This window comes from Mobula birostris, chromosome 10, assembly GCF_030028105.1.
Source record: "Mobula birostris isolate sMobBir1 chromosome 10, sMobBir1.hap1, whole genome shotgun sequence".
Taxonomy (NCBI): Eukaryota; Metazoa; Chordata; class Chondrichthyes; order Myliobatiformes; family Myliobatidae; genus Mobula; species Mobula birostris.
In genome coordinates this window covers 73,465,627-73,482,524 of record NC_092379.1, presented here as the reverse complement: position 1 = coordinate 73,482,524, position 16,898 = coordinate 73,465,627, and positions in this window count along the sequence as shown.

The following is a 16,898-nucleotide window of genomic DNA, read 5'->3' as shown; positions in this document are numbered from 1 at the left end:
GTAATTCTCGAGCACCATTAAAGGATCACTGAGTATCCCCAGATACAGAAAAAGCAAATCAGCTCTTGAAGGTCATTTAAAATCCTTGCATCTCAAATCAAGATGACAAGGAATTTTCAAATGAAATGATTCCAGTTTCTAAATCATGAGGAAAGCTGCTTACAGTACTAAACCTGGTTTAATCATACTGCATAACTGCCAATTAGTTATGAGAGCTAATGTAGCACCTATGCCATAAATAAGATGATATAAAAGGATTGGTTTCTGATCAACTCCAATAAAGGACACAAGGACAATAAGACCATGATGTCAGCACCTCATCCATGCACAATCTGAATTCTCATGTCAGTTTGAACATTAAAACAAAATATTTTCAGTGTGCTGGTATAATAGGCATCATTGACAGTAAGATTGCTATTTCATCGCAAGATCCAGACTGCATTTTAAAAGAAATTCAAAGTGTTTTCTCTACAGATCTACGTCAATTTAACAAAATATTAATTGACATTTATGCTCCAGGTGATGCATCATTTCCCTTCTCTTCAATTCTAAAAAAGAACGGCTGGAAACAGCACCACGTACCATGGTGAAGTGGAGAAATTGTCCAGTGGAATACTGGAACACTTCACTATCAGACCTTCACTGTAGGACAGCATTCTAAAACCTCAGGCAGAAATGTTTTCAAATGAAATCTGATGCTAAGCCACAGATCTGAGGATAGGTATAATTTTTGAGGAGTACTCTAGGGAGAAAAGAAGGTCAGAGTGGGGAAGAGTTCAGTTTAGAGTCCATATGACTGAAGATTAGAGTGAAACTGCATATGTTCAAAATCTCAAACGATTTAGAAAAATGCATCTTTTCCGAAGGGTTATTGTAGATTGGAAAATAAATAATGATTAACTTACTTTGTGTCAACAATGAAAATTTTGTCAAATTAAAACCCAGTTGCAGTTGATTCCAGTAAATTGGGACAGATCAGGACCTGTATAGTTTGTCCCAATTATGCGGCTGTCCCAATTATGCGGCTGTCCCAATTAGCCAAAGTTTCATGGAAATACAGTAGTTAAAAAGGTATAAAAAGACAAACTACCATTTAACTGAGTAACAAAATATGTATTTGAAAGAATACAGGACAAATTAGAACATTGTCAATACTACAGCAGTACTATAAAATGGTGTATTAAGCCCTCAAAGTTCAAGGTCAATTTTTATTATCATAGTACATATATGTCACCATATACAACCCTAGTGGACATACTTAACAAATCTATAGAATAATAATTATAACTCTTAGCCATACAGTCATAAGTGTAAAGTGAGTAGAGTAGCGGGCTACACAGTCTTGAGGTGCACCTATGCTGAAGGAGATCATGGAGGAGACGTTATTGCCAAGTTGAACTGATTGGGGTCTGCAAGTGAGGGAATCCAGTATCCAATTGCAGACAGAGATAGTGAGGCCAAGGTCTTGGAGATTATTGATTAGTTTTGAAGGTATGATGGTTTTGAATGCTGAGCATTAGTCAATAAAGAGCATCCTGATATACCTTTTGCTGTCCAGATGTTCCAGTGTTGAGTGAAGAGCCAATGAGAAGGCATCTGCTGGAGACCTGTCACTCCAACAGGCCAATTTGAACAAATCCTAGTCACTTCTCAGGCAGGAGTTGATGTGTCTCTTCACCAACCTCTCCAATCTCTTCATCATCATGGATTACAGTAGGTGATACTGGCTGATAGTCATTGAGGCAGAACACCATGCACTCCTTATAACTGATGTCTGCTTGAAGCAGATTGGAACTACACACTGCTGAAGCGAGAGGTTAAAGATCTCAATGAACACACCAGCCGGGTGATTAGAACACGTCTTTAGTATGTGACCAGGTACCCCATCTGGGGCTCGCAGGTTCACCCTCCTGAAAGCAGCTCACGCATCAGCTTCGGAGACTGAAATCAGGATCATCGGGGAATGTGGGACTTTGTGATGGTTCTTCCATATATTGATGGTCAAAACGAGGATGGAAGGCATTGAGCTCATATAGACGTGAAGCCCTGCTGTCTCCTATGTTGCCTGTTTTAACTTGATAAGAGGTGATAGTGTTTAAGCCCTGTCACAATTAAAAATTATCCTTCGTTCAATTCAAGTTTGGTCTGTAATTTCCTCTTTGCGCATGAGATGGCTTTCCAGAGATTGCACCTGGAACTCTTGTAGTTCTCTTGTTCACCAGGCTTGAATGCCTCTGATCTGACTCTCAGCAGATTTTGGATCTCATGGCTCATCGAGGGCTTCTCCTTTTCAATATTTTGATTAGTTTCTACATAGAAGAATACAGAGTACAAGAAAGTATATATAAAGGTTAAAAAAAACTACCAATTACATTATACCTATTCATAATAACAATCTTATTACCCCGTATTCATGTAGGTTAGTCAAAGTTATATTGAAATATACTGATTTATTACAAAAAAAGAGTCCAACCCCTACCAGGACGGAAGCTGTTTATTAGGGAGAAAAAAAGGTAAAATACCTTCTCGATTAATAAAAATTAATAATAGCCAACATCTAGTTTAAACAACAGATTGAGGGTTTTGAAAGTTTTGAAAATAATTCAGAAAGGGTTTCCACGATGTTTGAAAATCTTGACGAGATTCGGAAACTGAACAACGAATCTTCTCTAAATCTAAGCATGACATAACATCGCATAACCATTGAGCATGAGTAGGAGGAGAAACATCTTTGAAGATAAATACATACAACTGATGCTTTTCGGAAACTCAAACACGAGGAAATCTGCAGATGCTAGAATTTCAAGCAACACACATCAAAGTTGCTGGTGAACGCAGCAGGCCAGGCAGCATCTCTAGGAACAGGTACAGTTGACATTTCAGGCTGAGACCCTTCATCAGGACTAACTGAAAGAAGAGCTAGTAAGAAATTTGAAAGAGGGAGGCGGAGGGGGAGATCCGAAAAGATAGGAGAAGACAGGAGGGGGAGGGATGGAGCCAAGAGCTGGACAGTTGATTGGCAAAAGGGATATGAGAGGATCATGGGACAGGAGACCTAGGGAGAAAGAAAAGGGGCAGGAGTGGGGGAATGCCCAGAGGATGGGCAAGGGGTATAGTGAGAGAGACAGAGGAAGACAAAGGAGAGAGAGAAAAAGAATGTGTGTATATAAATAAATAACGGATGGGGTAAGAGGGGAAGGTGGGGCATTAGCGGAAGTTAGAGAAGTCAGTGTTCATGCCATCAGGTTGGAGGTTACCCAGACGGAATATAAGGTGTTGGTCCTCCAACCTGAGTGTGGTTTCATCTTTACAGTAGAGGAGGCCGTGGATAGACATGTCAGAATGGGAATGGGACGTGGAATTAAAATGTGTGGCCACTGGGAGATCCTGCTTTCTCTGGCGGACAGAGCGTAGGTGTTCAGCGAAATGATCTCCCAGTCTGCGTTGGGTCTCGCCGATATAAAGAAGGCCACATCGGGAGCACTGGATGCAGTATATCACCCCAGCCAACTCACAGGTGAAGTTAAAAACGTACGACTGTACCTCTTCCGAGAGATGCTGCCTGGCCCACTGCGTTCACCAGCAACTTTGATGTGTGCTGCTCATAGGCACCTGGAAGGACTGTCTGGGGCCCTGATCGGTGGTAAGGGAGGAAGTGTAAGGGCATGTGTAGCACTTGTTCCGCTTACACGGATAAGTGCCAGGAGGGAGATCAGTGGGGAGGGATGGGAGGGACGACTGGACAAGGGAGTCGCGTAGGGAGCGATCCCTGCAGAAAGTGGGGGGAGGGGGTAGGGAAAGATGTGCTTAGTGGTGGGATCCTGTTGGAGGTGGCGGAAGTTACGGAGAATTATATGTTGGACCCGGAGGCTAGTGGGGTGGTAGGTGAGGACAAGGGGAACCCTATTCCTAGTGAGGTGGCGGGAGGATGGAGTGAGAGCAGATGTGCGTGAAATGAGGGAGATGCCTTTGAGGGCAGAGTTGATCGCTCTTAGAAACTGTTCACTCTAAGCACGGTGTGGTGTCTATCAGTTACACAAGTCATGTGACTGACACTATTTAGAAACTGTTTGCAATCTGCTGTCCAAATTAAGTGGCAAAGTGTCCCAAATGAACAAAGGGAATCCTGGTTATTTTCTTGATTCTTTTTGTTCTTTAAGGGTTATCTCAAATAAGTGGCTATCCCAATTAACCAATGGTCCAATTAACTGGAATTCACTGTACTGTATATCTCAAGAACCATTTACTTACAGAAATGGCATTTCATTGGTTATCGGAGCAAGTGCAGTAACTCTTATGATTTCTTTGTGGTCGTAGACTATGAAATATTCAGAGTCCAAATTATTCTGAATGTATCTACTGAATTCCCCACATAATGAACAGATGTGCCAGTGGGTCTTCTTTTAAGAACAGAAACGGTAAAATAGTAAATGGCTTTTCTTTCAAGAGAGCTGGAACTTGAGCCTAATTTGATTTTAGGTACTATATATGTAATGCAAATGCTTATTTCAGCCTAGCATTTACCATCAAAAGGTATTAACATTGGATGAGGTGCTGGGCAGGTTAATCAGAACGGCAGATTAATTAGATGCAGTGCTAAGAGACTTGTGTAAGTATTAAGTATTTGTTATTGTAGGTGAAACCTCTTTTATTTTCAAGGAGAAAGATAAATGAAAACACAACTGAATTCTTTAAAATGACAAAAGTTTGACTGATAGATGTGGATAACCAATTTCCTCTGGCGATGCTGCCTGAAACAGAAACGTGAGTTCCACAAATTAGAAGTAGGTTTTTTTCAAATTGAATTTCAAGTACTTTACAAAATCTGCAGTACAAAATTATCATTCCTAACTTAATGAAAGCTGTGACAGCTAGCAGGATTAAAAGCTTCAGACCTGACATTTATACATTTTCATACATAACCAAGCTGAGTAAATTAACTTAAACTATAACCTTAACTAATCACAAATTGGCTTGTGAAATACTCTAGTTGTGAAGAAATAAAACGCCTACTCCTGTTTCTATATTACTTTAATGTTTGTTGTCTCTCAAAGCTTGTTTATGTTTATGGTATATAAGGTTAATTTCATAAAACATTCCATGATGCAACCCTGGAACATCTGAACAACAAAAGTGCATACATCAAGGTGCTCTTGATTGATTACATCTCAGGATTTAACACCATCATGCCCTCAAAAGTAATCAGTAAACTCCAAGACCTGGGCCTTAATACCCCCTTGTGTAATTGCAGGCATCCCACCCTGGAGAAACTCATTTCAGGGAGGTAACACCACCATTTCAGGGAGGTAGCACCACCATTTCAGGGAGGTAGCACCCCCACCCCCCCGCAACCCCCCATATCCCCCCCCCCATTGACCTCCAAGGGCATATGTAATACTTTGTTTAGTGATTTTGTCTATTCTGTAAACCAAGTTGGGTATATGCAGAAAATGTGACATTAACATATGTTATTATATTATATTATACTATCATGTTTATTCTATTACAAATCTAAGCAAGTCTACAGGGAGTTTGGCCTCATCATGTAGGACATCAATAGAGTAGCTCCTTAGCAGCTAGCCAGCTAGTTTAAATAACGTTAGAGGGGGGAAAGCGAAGGTGAGCAGACAAGTAATGCAGACCATCCCTGTAGCCATTCTCCTGAATAATAAGTTTACCGTCCTGGATACTGTTGGCGGGGATGACCAACCAGCTGTGAGCCACGGTGGCAGGGCCTCCGGCACTGAGTCTGACCCGGTGGCGCAGAAGGGTGGGACGAAGAAGAGGAGAGCTGTCGTCATTGGAGACTCTATTGTCAGGGGAGCAGACAGGAGATTTTGTGGACGTGAGAAGGACACCCGCATGGCCTGTTGCCTCCTGGGTGCCAGGGTCCAGGATGTCTCTGGCCGGGTGCACGACATCCTGGTACGAGAGGGAAAGCAACCAGAAGTCGTGATACATATAGGGACCAATGACATAGGCAGGAAGAGGGATGAGGTTCTGAAGTGTGAGTTTCGGGAACTAGGTAGAAGGCTGAAGAACAGGACCTCAAGGGTGGCATTCTCAGGGTTGCTGCCAGTGCTACGTGACAGTGATGGTAAGAATTGGAGGAGATGGCAGTTGAATGCATGGCTGAGGAGTTGGTGCAGGGAGCAGGGTTTTAGATTTTTGGATCATTGGGATCTCTTCTGGGGAAGGTGGGACCTGTACAGATTGGATGGGTTGCACCTGAACTCGAGGGGGAGCAATATCCCTGCGGGTAGGTTTGCTAGCATGGTTCTGGAGGGTTTAAACTAATTTGCAAGGGGGTTGGGACCCAGAGCGATAGAGCAGTGAAAGAAGTGCATGGAGTAAAGCCAGATCTAACATATAGAGAGGCTTTGAGGAAAGAGAAGAAGAATAAACGGTGTAAAGACAGTAAGGTAGAAGGACTGAAATGTGTGTACCTCAATGCAAGAAGTATCAGGAACAAAGGTGATGAACTGAGACCTTGGATACATACATGGAATTATGATGCAGTGGCCATTACAGAGACTTGGCTGGCACCAGGGCAGGAATGGATTCTCAATATTCCTAGATTTCAGTGCTTTAAAAGGGATAGAGAGGGCGGAAAAAGGGGAGGAGGGGTGGCATTACTGGTCAAGGATACTATTACAGCTACAGAAAGGGTGGGTAATGTAGCAGGATCCTCTTTTGAGTCAGTCTGGGTGGAAGTTAGGAACAGGCAGGGAGCAGTTACTCTATTGGGGGTATTCTAATAGAGTAACTGGTAGCAGCAGAGATACAGAGGAGCAGATTGGGAGGCAGATTTTGGAAAGGTGCAAAAATAACAGGGTTGTTATCATGGGTGACTTTAACTTCCAGAATATTGATGGGCACCTGATTAGTTCCAAGGGCTTAGATGGGGCAGAGTTTGTTACATTTGTAAGTGTGTCCAGGATGGATTCCTGTCACAGTATGTGGACAGGCCGACCAGGGGGAATGTCATACTAGATCTAGTACTAGGCCATGAACCAGGTCAGGTCACAGATCTCTCAATGGGTGAGCATCTGGGGGACAGTGACCACTGCTCCCTGGCCCTTAGCATTATCATGGAAAAGGATAGAATCAGAGAGGACAGGACAGTTTTTAATTGGGGAAGGGCAAATTATGAGGCTATAAGGCTAGAACTTGCGGGTGTGAATTGGGATGATGTTTTTTGCAGGGAAATGTACTATGGACATGTGGTCAATGTTTAGAGATCTCTTGCAGGTTGTTAGGGATAAATTTGTCCCGGTGAGGAAGGTAAGGGTGAAGGAACCATGGGTGACAAGTGAGGTGGAAAATCTAGTCAGGTGGAAGAAGGCAGCATACATGAGGTTTAGGAAGCAAGGATCAGATGGGTCTATTGAGGAATATAGGGAAGCAAGAAAGGAAGTAAGAAGGGGTTGAGAAGAGCAAGAAGGGGGCATGAAAAGTCCTTGACGAGTAGGGTAAAGGAAAACCACAAGGCATTCTTCAATTATGTGAAGAAAAAAAGGATGACAGGAGTGAAGGTAGGACTGATTAGAGATAAAGGTGGGAAGATGTGCCTGGAGGCTGTGGAAGTGAGCGAGGTGCTCAATGAATACTTCTCTTCGGTATTCACCAATGAGAGGGAACTTGATGACGGTGAGGACAATATGAGTGAGGTTGATGTTCTGGAGCATGTTGATATTAAGGGAGAGGAGGTGTTGGAGATGTTAAAATACATTAGGATGGATAAGTCCCCGGGGCCTGACGGAATATTCCCCAGGCTGCTCCACGAGGCGAGGGAAGAGATTGCTGAGCCTCTGGCTGGGATCTGTATGTCCTCGTTGTCCATGGGAATGGTACCAGAAGATTGGAGAGAGGTGAATGTTGTCCCCTTGTTCAAAAAAGGTATTAGGGATAATCCGGGTAATTATAGACCAGTGTGAGGTGGTACACTTTGGAAGGACAAACTCCAGGGCAGAGTACAAAGTAAATAGCAGGATACTTGGTAGTGTGGAGGAGCAGAGGGATCTGGGGGTACATGTCCACAGATCCCTGAACGTTGCCTCACAGGTGGATAGGGTAGTTAAGAAAGCTTATGGGGTGTTAGCTTTCATAAATCGAGGGATGGAGTTTAAGAGTCGCAATGTAATGATGCAGCTCTATAAAACTCTGGTTAGGCCACACTTGGAGTACTGTGTCCAGTTCTGATTGCCTCACTATAGGAAGGATGTGGAAGCATTGGAGATGTACAGAGGAGATTTACCAGGATGCTGCCTGGTTTAGAAAGTATGCATTTTGATCAGAGATTAAGGGAGCTAGGGCTTTACTCTTTGGAGAGAAGGATGATGAGAGGAGACATGATAGAGGTGTACAAGATAATAAGAGGAATAGATAGAGTGGATAGCCAGCGCCTCTTCTCCAGGGCACCACTGCTCAATACAAGAGGACGTGGCTTTAAGGTAAGGGGTAGAAAGTTCAAGGGGAATATTAGAGGAAGGTTTTTTACTCAGAGAGTGGTTGGTGCGTGGAATGCACTGCCTGAGTCAGTGGTGGAGGCAGATACACTAGTGAAGCTTAAAAGACTACTAGACAGGTATATGGAGGAATCTAAGGTGGGGGCTTATATGGGAGGCAGGGTTTGAGGGTCAGCACAACATTGTGGGCCAAAGGGCCTGTACTGTGCTGTACTAGTCTATGTTCTATGTAATGTTAGTTACGCGAATGAATGAATGACACCTGTTAAACTCACCTCAACTTTTTGTTTACATTTTAACCCACCGTGGGTAATAGAAAAGTCCCTGTTGCAAACAGTGCAGCAAGCAACACTGTCGTTATTTTTGAGGTTGACTGTAAAGCCCGCCCACAGAGAAAACTGATAGGTCTACTTAGCATGAAGAGAGACCGATCAGGATGCTCGCTCTTGCTCTCCCTCTCCCTCTCAAAAAAATCGATTTCCGAGATATTGTATATAATTTCCGGGCATCAGGGAGCCACCAAACGGGAGACTCCCGGAACTTCCAGGAGAGGTGGGATGTCTGCAACTGGATTCTGGATTTCTCACTTGTAGACCCCTGTCAGTTCGGATTAGCAAAAATATCTCCACCACTATCTCCATTAGCACAACAGCACCTCAAAGATACATACTCAGCCCCCAGCTCTACGTGCTTTACACCTACGACTGTGGCTGAGTACAGCCCCGACACCGTATACAAGTTTGCTGACATCACCACGATTGTGGGCTGTATCAAAGGTGATGATGAATCAGCATACAGGAGGAAGATTGAAAACTCTGCTGAGTGGTGCAATAACAACAACCTCTCACTCAATGTTAATAAGACCAAGGAACTTATTGAAGACTTCAGGAGAGGGAAAGCAGAGGTCCATGAGTTAGTAATCATTGGAGGATCAGAGATGGAGAGGGTCAGTAACTTTAAATTTCTAGGTGTCACTATCTCAGAGGACCTGTCCTGGAGTATAAGTATAAGTATAATTGCAAAGAAAACATGACAGTGCCTCTACTTCCTCAAGAGACTGCGGAGGTTCGGCATGTCATCGTCAATCTTGGCCAACTTCTAAATGTGCATGATGGAAGGTGTGCTGAGTGGCTGTGTTAAGGCCTGGTATGGGAATAACAATACCTTTGAATGAAAAATCCTATAAAAGGTAGTGGATTCAGCCCAGAAATTCACGGGTTATCCCCTTCCAACCATTGAGCACATCTATATGAAATGTTGCTGGAGAAAAACAGCATCCATTATCAAAGATCTTCACCACCCAGGCCATGCTCTTTTCTCACTGCTGCCGTCAGGTAGAAGGTACAAGTGCCTCAGGACTCGCACCACCAGGTTCAAGAACAGTTACTACCCCTCAGACAACAGGCTGTTGAACAAAAGAGGATAGATACACTCATTTAAGGAGTCTGTTATATTGTTATCTCATGCTTGCTATTTATTGTTATTTATTTATATCTGCATTTTCAGTTTGTTAGCAGTTCCTGATGTTTACAGTTTAAAGTTACTGCTCTATCGCTTTCCTAAGTATGCCTACAGAAAAGGAATCTAGTGACATGTATGTACTCTGATAAATTTTACTTGGAACTTTGAACTTTGATATTGGCCCTCCAATATTCACTAAGACCCTGGTTTTATCCGATTTGTAACCACAATTCCACAATCCTACCTACCCCTCATAATGTTACTGCCTTGTGCTTATAAAGAAATTAGAACTATCTTGTGATTATTCCAGGATTTGGCTTCCATTCATCTTCCTGAAGAGTTTCAAAATGCCAGAACCCCATATCACATCTATCTTAGGTAGGGCTTATTTTACACATAATACTCATGACCCCCTATCCAACCCCTCCCAAATCATCAAGGTTCAAGGACAGCTTCTATCCCACTGTAATAAGACTTTTGAATGGATTTCTAGAACGTTACAGATGAATTCTTGATGTCTCATGACCCTTGCAGTTTTTTTGTCTACTTCCCTTGTAACTGCAACGCTCTATTGTGCGTTCTGTTTTGCTTGCTTTTCCTTTTGTATGACTTTGATGTACTTGTGCATGGAATCAGATGCCTGGATGGCGTGCAGGCAAAAGCTTTTCATTGTACCTCTGTATACTTGAAATCGTCACGCAGATAGGCAGGGTGATGCAAGAGGTATTTAGCACACTGGGCACTGAGTTGGGACAGGATGTTGCTGTTGAATAACTCATTGGAGATGCTGCATCTGGACTACTGCGTACAGTCAGTCAGGAAAGGCATAGTTACTCTGGAAAAGAGCGCAGAAGCAAATTACAAAGATGTTGCCAGAACTAGAGGGCCTGAGTTATAAGAGAGAAGTTGACTAGGTTAGGCCTTTATTTCTTGCAATGTAGGAGAATGAGAGGTGACACTACTACAGGTAATTAAACTGGTGACAAGCAAAAATAAGACGGATGGTAACAGTCATTTCCCCGGGGTAAGAGAGTCCAGAACTGGGGAGTATAGACTTAGGGTGAAAGGGGAAAGGTTTGAAAGTGACCTTTTTTCATAAAGGTTGTGGTGAGTATATGGAATGAGCTGTTGTCGGAAGTGGTTGGGTCAGGCATTTCGGTAGCATTGAAGAAAGTCTTCCAATGCAGGAAATTGGAACTAACTAAGTGAACAATATAACACACACAAAATGCTGGAGGAACTCAGATGGCCAGGCAGCATCCATGGAAAAGAGTAAGCAGTCAACGTTTTGGGTGAAACCCTTCATCAGGACTGGAAGAAAAGGATGAGAAGTCAGAGGAAGAAGGTGGAGTGAGGGGAGGATGAAGTACAAGGTGGTTGGCTAGAGGTGAAAATGGAAGAAAATGAAGCAAAGAGCTGGGCAGTTGATCGTTGAAAGAGATAAAGGACTGGGGGAGGGGGAGTCTGATAGGAGAGGATAGAAGACCATGGAAGAAAGGGAAAGAGGAAGGTAATGGGCAGGTAAAGAGATAAAGTGAGAGAGGGAAACGGGAATGGGGAATGGTGAAGGAGAGTGGGGGTAATCACTGGAAGATCAAGAAACCGATGTTCATGCCATCAGGTTGGAGATACCCAGACGGAATAAAAGATGTTACTCCTCCAACCTGAGTGTGGCCTCAACATGGCAGTAAAGGAAGCCATGGACTGCCAGATCAGACTGGGAATGGGAAGTGGAATTGAAATGGGTGGCTACCTGGAGATCCCGCTTTTTGGAGCAGACAGTGCAACAGTGCTCGATGAAGTGGTCTCCTAATCTACGTCGGGTCTCACCGATATACAGGAGGCCACACCGGGAACACCAGACATAGTATATGACCCCAACAGACTCACAGGTGAAGAGTTGCTTCTCCTGGAAGGACTGTTTGGGGCCCTGAATGGTATTGAGGGAGGGTGTGTAGGGGCAGGTATGGCAGTTGATCTGCTTGCAAGGGTAAGTACCAGGAGGGAGATCAGTGGGGAGGGAGGAGTGGACAAGGGAGTCACGTAAGGAGCGATCCCTGCGGAAAGCAGAAAATGCCAGGAAGGGAAAGTTGTGCTTGGTGGTGGGATCCCGTTGGAGATGGTGGAAATTATAAAGAATTATGTGCTGGACGCAGAGGTTAGTGGGATGGTAGGTGAGGACAAGAGGAACCCTATCCCTGGTGGGGTAGTGAAAGAATGGAGTACGGACAGACATGCATGAAATGAAAGAGGTGTAGGTAAGGGCAGCATTGATAGTGGGGGAAGGGAAGCCCCTTTCTTTAAAGAAGGAGGACATTTCAATAGTTCTGGAATGAAAAGCCTCATCCTGAGAACAGATGTAGTGGAGACAGGAATTGAGAGAATCGGGTGGCATTTTTACAAGAAACAGTATTGGAAGAGGTATAGTCCAGGTACCTGTGAGAGGCTGTGGGTTTATAAAAGATATCAGTAGATAGACTGTCTCCAGAGAAAGAGATTGAGAAAGGGGAGGGAGGTGTCGGAAATGGACCACATAAATCTGAGGGCAGGGTGGAAGTTGAAGACAAAGTGGATGAAGTTAATGAGCTCAGCATGGGTGCAGGAAGCAGCACCAATGCAGTCATCAATGTAGTGTAGGAAGAGTTGGAGAGCAAGACCAGTGTAGTTTGGAACATAGCCTTTTGCACATAGCCAACAAAAAGGCAGGCACAGCTGGGACCCATGCGAATGCCCATGGCTACACCTTTGGCTTGACTGAAGCGGGACGGGCCGAAGGTGAAACCATTCAGAACAAGGGACAGTTCTGCCAGATGGAGGAGAGTGGTGGTGGAGGGGAAAAGGTTGAGTCTGTTGTCTGGAAAGATGTGTAGAGCCCTCCTGATGGGGGATGGAGGGACTGGACACCCATGGTGAAAATGAGACGATCAGGTCCAGGGAACTTGAAGTCATTGAAATGATCAAGAGCGTGTGAGGTATCATGGATGAAGGTCGGAAGGGACCGAACCAGGGAGGATAAAACAGAGTCGAGGGATGCAGATATAAGGTAGACAATGGACTCATTGGGTGGAACAGCCTATACCTTTGCTATATTTTCTAAGACTGCATATATGACAATATTAAGCTAATTACTGTGACTTCATCCCCAACACCCTGAAAGTGCTAGACACTCTGATTAATGGAAATACGCTCTCAAAATCCACTTTGTCAAGAGCCTATCAGGTTTAATCACTCCTCTCTTTTAAAGACCAGCACATACAAACCTGGCCTGTCTTCATGATACAGCTTTCCAAAATCAGCCCGTTGAATCCATGGGCTGCCTACACTGCATTAGCATTGTATCACTTCAGGAGAACAATATCGTACGTGTAATTAGCATTGTATCACTTCAGGAGAACAATATCGTACGTGTAATTAGCATTGTATCACTTCAGGAGAACAATACCGTACGTGTAATTAGCATTGTATCACTTCAGGAGAACAATACCGTACGTGTAATTTTTGATGTGTTACTTTTTTATTTATTGAGATACAAAGTGGAATAGGCCTTTCCTCTGCTTCAAGCCACTCTGACCAGCATCCCTTGATCTAACCCAGACATCCCAACTCTCCGGGAACTTCCAGGAGCCTCCGGCGTATGAATAGTGGCCCCCTGATGCCCGTGATATAACAATATCACGGAAATCAATTTTTTTGAGAGCGAGCAAGAGAAAGCAAGTGAGAGAGCGTGCGATCGAGAGAGAGAGAGCGCGAGAGCAAGCAAGCGAGAGCGCAAGAGCGAAAGCAAGTGAGGGAGCAAGAGTGAGCGCGAGCGAGAGAGAGAGAGCGTGAGAGCAAGCAAGCAAGAGAGCGAAAGAGAGAGAAAGCAAGCGAGAGCGTGAGAGACCACGAGAGAGAGAGCCTGAGAGAGAGAAAGAGCAAGAGCGCGCCATGGCAGAGTGTTCCAAAAAAAAAGAAAATATAAAACGTATGTCACCCCAGACTACACTAAAGTGTAGCCCTGCCTAATAGGAGTCAAAATAATGACAGTGTTGCTGGCTGCACTGTTTGCAACAATGACTTTTCTATTGCCCGTGGTGGGTTAAGACTGTAAAAGACATGTTGAGGTGAGTTTAACAGGTGTCATTCGTTCATTAACATAGCTAAAGTTATTTAAACTAGCTGGCTGGCTGCTAAGGAGCTACTCTATTGCAGACATCCCACCTCTCCCGGAAGTCTCCCGCAAATTGATGGTGCTACCCCCCTGAAATCAGTTTTTGCAGGGTGGAATGTCTGTTAACCCTAGACTAGTCATGGGACAATTTACAATGACAAAGTATCCTACCAACTGGTAAATCTTTGGAATGTGGGAGGAAACCGGAGCAGCTGGAGGAACCCCACACGGTCACGGGGAGAAGGTACAATCTCCTTACAGAGACTGGCGGGAATTGAACCCGGGTCGCTGGTACTGTAAAGTGTTGTGCTAACCCCTACACTACTATGCCGCCTTACCATTACACCTTTTAATTGAAGCCTGAGAGAAGACTACAAAGGAAAAGAATAGTAAATCTTTTCAAAGCCTCTGTGAAGCAATGCAAAATTTTGATTGATTCCCCAAAGCCCAGGACTCTTGACTGAAGAAGTGGAAGTGTAGGGTTTAAGATGTTCTCAGTGGATCAGTGACCAGTACCTCACATGTGTTGGATTGGTGTCTGCATTCATTTTTTGTTGTACTTCAACTTTCTTTGTGCTTGCTTATCTGTCTGTGTAATCACACATTTGTATGCTAAGGTTCAATGGATTTCAATCATTTGTAGTCAAACTTGTTCAGTTTTTTTTGGTAGTTTCCTAAATCAAACTCTCATCGGCTGTTCTTTATATGTCTAGTTTGAGATAGTTTTCAGTACAATGAAAACAATGAGGCAGGGTTCTTTTTCCTTGGTCCTTTCTTAGTTCTTTCTTACAGTAGAGTGAGTTAGTTACTGTTAATTTTTTTGTTATGAGCACCTAATAAAATGGCCTTCAGAGGGGCTGCTAGTTCATGTCGCCTAGTTCGTGTTGTTTCCCTGGGAGAGGCCGTTGGTTCGTGTCGCTGCCCTCAGAAGGGCTGCTGGTTTATGTCACTGCTCTCAGAGAGGCTGCCGGTTCATGTTCCTGCCCTCAGAGAGGTCCCTGTTGCTCTCAGAGTTGCTATTGAAATTCTGAGCTTTATGTATTGGACTGTAGTTCAGATCGGTCTCTTTAAGTTCTATCTTTTTTTTGTGCTCTTGCCCATTCGATCTTGCTGCCGATTGATTGGCTGGGGACTTGAGGTTTGATGCTCTTGCTGCTGTTTCTCCATGTTGGTGATCTGTTAGTTTTTGTGTGAGGGAGGGTTTGGGGGTGTTTGGGATTTGCGAGTTTTTGTTTATTTTTCTTTTCGTGCGGGGGGTGGAATTGATGTCTTTCTTTCAACTACTCTATGGTTTGCTGTATTTTATGGCTTCCTGGAGAAGACGAATCTTGGCACGTGGCCAAGTGGTTAAGGCACTGGACTAGTGACCTGAAGGTCGTGAGTTCAAGGTCCAGCCGAGGCAACATGTTCTGTCCTTGAGCAAGGTACTTAATCACACATTGCTCTGCGATGACACTGGTGCCAAGCTGTATGGGTCCTAATGCCCTTCCCTTGGACAACATCGGTGTTGTGGAGAGGGGAGACTTGCAGCATGGGCAACTGCTGGTCTTCCATACAACCTTGCCCAGGCCTGCGCCCTGGAGAGTGAAGACTTTCCAGGCGCAGATCCATGGTCTCGCAAGACTAACGCATGCCTTTAAGGAGAAGACGAATCTCAGAGTTGTATTCTGCATACATACTTTGACCATAAAATGAACTTTTGAACCTTTGAATTTTCTTCCCTTTTAGAAAACAGCCTAAGCTTTTGTTCTTCTACCAAAGTGCACTTCCCGACACTAATGTCAATGCTTCTGGGCACCGTCATCTGCAGAACCAAAACAGACTACCCATGAATTCACAGTTCATAGAATATGCTAATTATATGAAGAGAAAAATGGAAACTTTGGGAAATTCATGCCTGGTTTATTGAAGGTTCTTAGACAGTGCTGCATGAACATCTGTGCACACATAATCAAACACATTATAAGCAGCCTCACATCGATTTACATATGCTAGTTTCATAACTTGGAGAAGTTACTTATAAGTCAATAAAGGAGAGTGAGGTAGACTTAGAAGGCATTGGTGTAGGAAATAAAGCAACACACACAAAATGCTAGAGGAACTCCGAAGGTCAGGCAGCAAATATGGAAATGGATAAACAGCCGGTGTTTTGGGCCAAGACCTTTCATCAGGATTGAAAAGGAAGGGGGAAGACGTCAGAATAAAAAGGTGGTTGGGGGGATTGCTAGAAGGTGATAGGTGAAGCCAGGTGGGTAGGAAAGGTAAAGGGCTGGACAGAAAGGAATTGATAGGAAAGGAGAGTGGAGCATAGAAGAGAGGGAAGGAGGAGAGGCCTCAGGAAAAGGAATAGGAAGGCTAGAAGAGGTAAAATGTCAGAATGGGGAATAGAAGAAGAGGGGAAGGGAAGTGAAAAAAATACTGGAAGGCAAAAATGATCCTTCACTTACATTACCATAAGGTTGCATGCAGATATTGAGAAAGAATGACTGGAATGAGCAAAGCCGGAGGGTGAGATTATTGCTTAATTCTCATAGATTTCTTAAATCTCTTATCTTATTAGTCAAATAGTAGAGCAGCCATGTTCCAACGCCAGGAGAGTATCAACAGACTTACTGAATCTTCAAATCTGTACAGCAACAAAAGAAAGCAAGGGTCCAAGCTTGAGTCCAAAGTGGCAAAATGTTCAGAATAGAATTGTTGGATATTTGGTCAACAAAAAAACAAGAAAAGATCACTTAAATCAATGAGGTCATGCCAGTGAGTTCTTCTCCAGTCATTCCTATTCCTGTTTTCAGCTTCATTTAGAAGGAGGTGGAGAG